The sequence below is a fragment of the Porites lutea genome, chromosome 3 (genome assembly GCF_958299795.1).
Source record: "Porites lutea chromosome 3, jaPorLute2.1, whole genome shotgun sequence".
NCBI lineage: Eukaryota > Metazoa > Cnidaria > Anthozoa > Scleractinia > Poritidae > Porites > Porites lutea.
Window position 1 is genome coordinate 37,157,559 of NC_133203.1, and position 7,562 is coordinate 37,165,120.

The 7,562-nt window shown below is 39.1% G+C and overlaps 2 non-coding genes across 2 annotated transcripts; both read right to left on the bottom strand.

Moving 5' to 3' along the window:
* Positions 1-6,306: 6,306 nt before the first annotated feature.
* Positions 6,307-6,379, bottom strand: Trnar-acg (transfer RNA arginine (anticodon ACG)). The gene has a single exon. It is a non-coding gene; the product is annotated as a tRNA-Arg (tRNA).
* Positions 6,380-6,397: 18 nt separating this feature from the next.
* On the bottom strand, positions 6,398-6,470 carry Trnam-cau (transfer RNA methionine (anticodon CAU)). The gene has a single exon. It is a non-coding gene; the product is annotated as a tRNA-Met (tRNA).
* Positions 6,471-7,562: the final 1,092 nt, after the last annotated feature.

The following is a 7,562-nucleotide window of genomic DNA, read 5'->3' on the forward strand; positions in this document are numbered from 1 at the left end:
AACAAACCACTGCTATGACACATGATGAACTCTGCAAGCAACCAAAAACGAGGGAAAGAAGCAGACACTGGCTAATATGGCATGACCATTCTAACATAGCAGGAGCAGGATTATGTTGTTCCTTCTTAGAGAAATCTATGATCCTGCTGTACATCTTACTAACCAGGAGTACAGGAAAAAGAGTAATGGAAAAGCCATACATGTTCAGTCTGCTATAGAAGCTCCACATCTTTACATGCTGGGTGCCTCAGGTGCGAAAGATGCTGATCAGCTAGCATTTGTGCCAACATGTAGAGAGTACTTGAGCTACAGTCGAACCTGTATATAACTGCCATCCTCGGGACTTGAGAAACTGGCCACTTAATACTCACTGGGCATGGTCTAATGTCAATTTTAATGGCGTATCATGCAAGGAAACGATAAAACAACGCTCTTTCAAGCGATCTACTGGCTTTAAACAAAGTACAGTGCTAACTTGTAACTGAATGGTACATTGTCTAATCTTCTACGGTATACAGTACTGCATTTCTATAGGGGGTGCGACGGGTGCACTCGCATCAGCCCCTCCTCACACAGGCGCCAGAGGTACACTTTTTTTACCGATCAGCGATTTAAAACAAAGTGAAGTAGGAGTATTGTTCTATTCTAATATACTGATTGTGTAGTAAAATTAAAAATGCTGTAAAAGAGGTCACAAGCCCAACTCACCCTTTGCATGAAACGTCTTTTAGCCTCAATCAGAGTTTAATCAACAAAGCATAGTACAACTAGTAGAATGAAAATATTAAATCATTTGACAGATTAACACAACCAATACCTAGTCCTTCAACTTAAAAAAAAGACCAGAAAGTGGTAGATGCCGTATATGCATCAAAGAGGGAGAACAAGGCTGTGTCTACATTCTCAGACCCTATAACAAGTAGACTGCGGAAATTTACGTCAAAGCAGGCTTTCTTGATAAAGTCCCTCAAGTTGACAATCCTCCAGTACGGTGCACATTTTTCTGGCATACCCAAACCAGACGCACATGGACATCACATGATCCTATGCATGAAATAAAGATTATATTTGTAGGGGATCAGTCAACTAGAGTGAGGTTTGTTGGGGCAAAGATTTGTTGCCAGGGTTACATACTACATGCGGCCATTTTGAGCAAAGCTCACCTTTCAAACCAGTCATGTGGCACAAAAATCTTACTGCTCCAGTATTTGCATTCATCTCAAAAATACAGAAAAATCGGTCCTCGGAAGTTTGCCTCCTTTGACAAACCTGACAAAGCGGAAGAGATGACGATTGGCAACATCAAAAGTGCTTGCAAGAGACATTTCACATCAGACGTAATCTCGCCTAACCAAATGTAATATTTCTGTTTGACTCTCTAGTGCATTGCTCTATAACGAGTAACTGGTAATTTCGCCCCGAAGTCATTTCACCCTGGGTACTTAGGCTCCTATTTTCGAGTCATTTAGCACACTTCAAAGGTAATATTCCCCGTTCTTAAATAGGGGGCTAAGTAACCAAGGCAAGATGACCGGTAACCTCGATACCCCAACAGTTTTGCTGGGCCCTTCGATTCCTTTTTTACAGCCACTTCAACATCTTCAACCAAAAAAGTGTTATCTTGTCTTTGCTATAAACTCAGAAATGGCACAAACGTCTGTTGAGAGTTTGAAGATGATCTTCCGTCCACAATGAAAACCTGTTAGCCACCATCTTCGAACTTATTCCAAAGAAAGTGTTGTAAACACAACACAAAGTCTCCATGATGTACGCAATCCATGCTGGTAGTGGCAGTGCTCGGCTGGGTCGAATTTTTCTCTTTTAATTTTATTTCACTTTTGATTTCATTTCATTTTACTTTCGTTTCGATGCGTTTTATTTTGATTCTACTTTCACTTTTCTGTTAAATTAATAAAAATTTAAAAGAAAGTGGAAAATAATTACAGATAAAAATATAAAATAATCATTCCTTCAAAATGCGGATTTTTCAATTGGTAGTTCTCGGCCACCATACATATCTCCTTTAGTGTGAGATTTGGTCCTTAACCATCTATCCAGTGGTCTTTCTCTTTCTAATGCGCTATCATCTTCTTACACATAGAATAGTTCGCACACCACATTTGACGCTTGTCACAGATACTTAGGTAACAATATTTGATAGTACCATTCTCTCCCCAGTATCTGCACTTTTCTGCATTTTCCATTACATCCCACTGAGCATAGTGTCTGTCATCCAGACAGATAAAGAGTTCTCTGGGGGATTTGTAGCAACAATTTTGAGAACGGTTTGGGTCTCTCCTCAGTTTCTAGGCCATCTCTCTTCGAAATTTCTGTGGCTTTTACAGTATACCTCCTTAGCAAATTGTAGGAGATCTTCAAAATCCGAGATTGATCCTTTCATTTCGTCCACAAAATTCAAAGCCTTAAGTGTGGCAATGGTTATTTCAATGTTCACAGGGTTAGTTTCAGTATCATCAGATGATTCAGACTCAGTTATGTTGAGGAACGTGGTCTGCAACTTGAACATGTCTGGTTTTCAGAAGGAATATCACATTGGGCATGATGGACTAAGGAGTATCTTGTCCACAGTGAGGTGATCACTAGAAGTTAAAGCAACTTCTTTAATGCCTAAGTCATTGAAAAGGTTAATACGTTCCTCCAGTCTGGTTAAAAAACAAGATGAAAGTAAGATTTTGAAGTATAAATTTATATTGAATTGACAACCAATGATGGCCAGTCACCTGGCTTTGAAATCACTACAATTAAACCAAAGCCATCGAAAGCACACCTAAGAGAAATAAGTGAAACTCAGGGGAGAATCTATAAGACCAAGTAAGCAATTGTCAGGAATGTGTCTTATTCTTCACCAGAGGAACAAGCTAGCTATAGAACTGTAAAACTGATTGCATTTGTTTGTGACCCTCCATAGGCTGCATACCCTGCTTACCTCTCCAATGCCATTACGTCTTTATTATACGATATACGATACTTCCAAGTGATTAAAGCAAGTGTTCATCATAGAAACTTGCACATGCAAGCTAGCAGCAAATGAAGCGTGAGAGAGATTTAGGCAAGTTAGAAAGTTTTAGGAAGTCACTTAGCAACAGTTTAGGAAGTCCGGAAAAGCATGCTAGGGAGCTAGAGTTCACAAGGGAAAATGGTCTGCAGCAGGTACCCCGAATAAGGGATTTGCTGACTAACAAAGGCCAGAACCAGTACACAATGAGATAAATGAGTGGCAGCACCTTCTCAACTTACTATATAAAGAATCCCTCATGACGAATATCACAGAGACATCTCTTGAGGTTTTGAGTGCACCAATGACAACTGCAAACGAAGACAAGAAAAAATCAAGTGAAGCAAGTATTTCCCAACCTGAGGGTGCAGGTGAGAGAGTCCGGCAGCATGACCTCCCAACTAAATGCTGGTCAGTTTTTAAAATATGTTAATGACGTTGTAGAAGCTCCTGTTGGGGTGGGGCAACATCTATTGGGCTGTGGCTTAGCTTTGGTAGCTAGTCTTAAAGGAACACTATAAAGACAAAGATAAGACATACAACAACCTGACTATTCGCCTTATTGGGGAGAAGGCCATAGTTCTTGCTCGATATTCCTATAGATTTCTTGATGCCCTTATAATTCCAAACGAGACACTTGCACAGAAAAAATTAAACAACTAGCACTTGGAAAGGTTGCACATTATTTAAGGGTTACTTGTACATTATTTAACAAAGTAGACACCAATGCTTCAGAGATAAGCAATTTAAGTAAAGTATGTAAAATGTATTTCAATTTGCTGGAAATGCTCTTTGAACAATCTGTCAATGTCACTGTATAGACTGTTGGAAATGCAAATTCCCTATCATTCCACTTTGCATTCACCCAGTATAAAGAAGGTTATGGCATTATTTCCGTACAGGCAAAAAAATCAAAGCATTCTGGAATTAAATCTGACCTTGGACTCACCAATTAATGCAAGCCCACAGGTGGCAAATGGCAGGTGGTAAATGATGGCAAGTGATGGGGTAAACTATCTCCCAGAGCGTCAGCCAATGCCCTCATACATACATTCATGTATACCATTTCATGGAACATTTTAGCCAGGGCCAAACCATACAACAGCGCCAACAAAAGATCTAACTTGTGCCTGTTGGAGAAATTCATTATAATCCATCAACCAGAACGTTCCACGCTGAGCAAACAAAACGAACTCATGTCCTCATGCCAACAGAGAAACAAAGTGCTATTACGTTACAACTAGCAATACCCCATGGGCAATACACTAGGGACTACTCTAATTATATTTAGTATATACTAAAACAGTGGATAGTGTTTTTTGCGCGCTCTGATTGGCTACTCAATCAGTGAATATCCTGCACTATTCACTGATTCACCTCCAGTTCCTACGAGCTAGCGACACCAAACTCGCCTAGGTTGCGAGCAAAATGCTTTCCCGGTTTGCTGCCATAACAAACTAAGAAATTTCACAACTAATCAAGCAAGCTATTTCCGAAATACATCAAGATGAGCGAGTGTAACAGCTCACGAAACAGCGTTGTAGAGACCATTCTGTAGCATTTTTTCTCTTTAGCAACTATTGTACATGCATGCATACATACATACATAAATACACACGTATTTTATTATCTTTCCTGAAGGGGCTTTTCAAAGACAATACATATCATACATATCTCATTTTCAATCATGTCCCCCACCATTTTTCAATAAATCCAACTACTGTAATGGTGGGAGGGAGCGAAATAAGGGTGCAACTTGTACATTTTGTGATGATTGAGTGGAAGTCTTACTTTACATTAAGGATAAAAAACTTAATATTTTTCTTGCAATTTTAAAACCTTTTCTGTGCAATGATTATCAAAAGAGATTTCGGGATGAACCAACTTCCCACTGCCAATTTAGTCATACAAAAAGGTGATGAATAAAGAAGACCAGTATTGAGAGGGGGGATTGATCCTAGACAACTGCCTGTCAAGGAGTCAAAAAAAGAGTTACTCGTTACTCGAACAAAAGACATACTGATCAAAAGGCTTGAAACTGCCCGGAATAAGGAATTGTAGTTAAGACCACTTTGCAGACCACACAAGTAATTTTATGAAATAAAATGTTTAACTGTTAGTAATAAGCTAGTGTTGGAAATCCCCATACTCAAACCACTGTTAATTCGTTAAATTGTATATTCTCAACATTCAACACAAACAGTTTAATTTAAAAAATTTATATCTTTATACCGCTAAATACAAAGCAGACATAATCACTTCAGATAAAAATATCTTTCATATCTATTCATCATATAGGTGAATCCATAAACTGCCTTTTTAAACAAAATTGCGGTTATTATTTCTAACAACCCAAAACTTGTTGTACAGATCACTGTTATGTATTATTTATGAATGGGTGAGATTTATGGTAGCACCTCAACTCCCTCCACTTCCTCAAAATACATGAAAATGAAGTGGAATCATCAAGATTTACATAGCAAAGGAAATTGCCAAGCATCTTTTAGAATGGAGTAATTAATAAAAGGTACCACATAGTAAGCCTCTTACTGTTGGTAATATTATTGGATGGTATGACATAGTTTTGATCGAAAACTACAACTTATACTTCTTTCTTCTACAGATTTATTAGCAGTTGTCAATTATTCAGTAAAGGAAATAATCCTGCACATGCTAATAAAAAGTCAATTTTTCTGTCTTGAGCTTACTAATCTTTCTCTTTATTATATAGCCTGCCCGCCACCTTGACTATTCCATGCCCTCTATTTTGGATGTTTACCCTTGCTGACATGCGACACGACAAATGTTTGGCAGAGTTTTGCATCACACAGCAAGATTTAAAGACTCCTTTGGAAGCATTAGAGTTACCGCCAAGCTCTCACTGTCAGTGATTGGGAGTAGTAAGGGTGGACACTTGGCAACTCAAAGGATGCCGCTGCCGCTATTGTTTAAAGGCTATTGTTCTAAGTTGTCAATCAAATTAAAAATTCAAGATGGCGCTCGTAGAGTGCTCAGAGGGCTCAAAGGATGCCACTGTATTTTCTTAGTTATTTATAAATATGTAAAAGAGATCTTATATATGTGGATAAAGGTGATGGCTTAGACATGTGGGACAGAATGTTTGACTCTCACCAATTGCGCACGACGCATGCGCAGTAGGGCACGTTCGGTAAAAACGTTCTTGTTGAATGTGTAAGAAGAGAACGGGGGTATAGCTCAATCAGTAGAGCACTCGCTTTGCAAGCGAGAGGTTCAGAGATCGAAACTCTGTGCTTCCAAAAATTTTTTATTGACTCTACCAGGACTTGAACCTGGAATCTCCTGATCCGTAGTCAGGCGCCTTATCCATTCGGCCATAGAGTCTCTATCAAAGAAAAAACAGGGCATAGCGAGGTTTTGATCCTCGTACCTTCGGGTTATGAGCCCGACGCGATCACCATTTCGCTACCATGCCGCTACAAGTGATTCAAAGAAAAATAAAGATCTAATGCTAAAAGTAATTTATTACAGTGTTTTCAGATAGCGTTGACATTTAGCGCATAAGAGATTTATGTCACCGACCATATTATCGAAGATCAAAGTCTTCTCTTCTTTTTTCACTTCTTTCTTCTCAGCGTCTCCGTTCTTCTCTCTTTGTTGTCTCCTCATCTCTTTTCTTTTGAGGGTTCAAATGTACTTTTTGAGTGAGAGAATGTGAGCTTCTTTAACTTTTAAGACAGCCTTCAGACGTTTTACTTCAGCCTGACAACCAAACCAAGCATCGCCGAGCTCCTTATCTGTAGACATGTTTAAAGTGTGTGCATTAGAAAAATGAGAATGAGAGATATATGAGCGCGTTCCACTCAGTGGTTTCGTATGCTAATTCACGCGCGCTTCAAAATTTGCATGTAAACTCTCTGAGTCAGCTAAAATGAGCTATGTGTTAAAAAGAAAAAAAGACCTGAAAGAGAGAAAGAGAGAGAATCGAACCCGTAAGCTTTAACGTAATGAAAATTTACCTGTCGTTGGTACTAATGCTTAACGCACTGCGCTAAGCCCGTTTCGGACGAAAGTTAACTACAAAATAAACTAGTCTTTCTCATTATAAATCATGTGGTGGGGCTTGTTCTTGCATTAGGAAAGCTCCCTCGGTTTCAAAAGCCGAAGCCATCGTTGAAAATAAAAGTTTTCTGATTCATCTTAAATTAGAGTTGAAAACAAAAGGAGTCCAACTTGAAAAAGAGCGAAAAGGGTAATTGTTTTTGCCGTCCACCGTTAAACTTTTTTACCGCTAAGGTTTAAAACTTGAAAGCGCCGCGAAAGTTTGCAAAAAGTCACTCTGCTCTGCTCTTCACAGTATCAAGACTTCCAATCCGTTGCTGTTCCTGTTTCCAAGATGAAGACATTATATCAGCTCGCCTTTGACGCAGTTCCGAATAAAGGACTAATGGCAGAAACCTTCCTAGTACCATGGCATCCAGTTGCCCAACAACTACAACAGCAGCAATACCCTGAAGACAGGAATCGCTTTCGAGAAGAACATTGCGTCAATTTCAGGTTTGTCTAC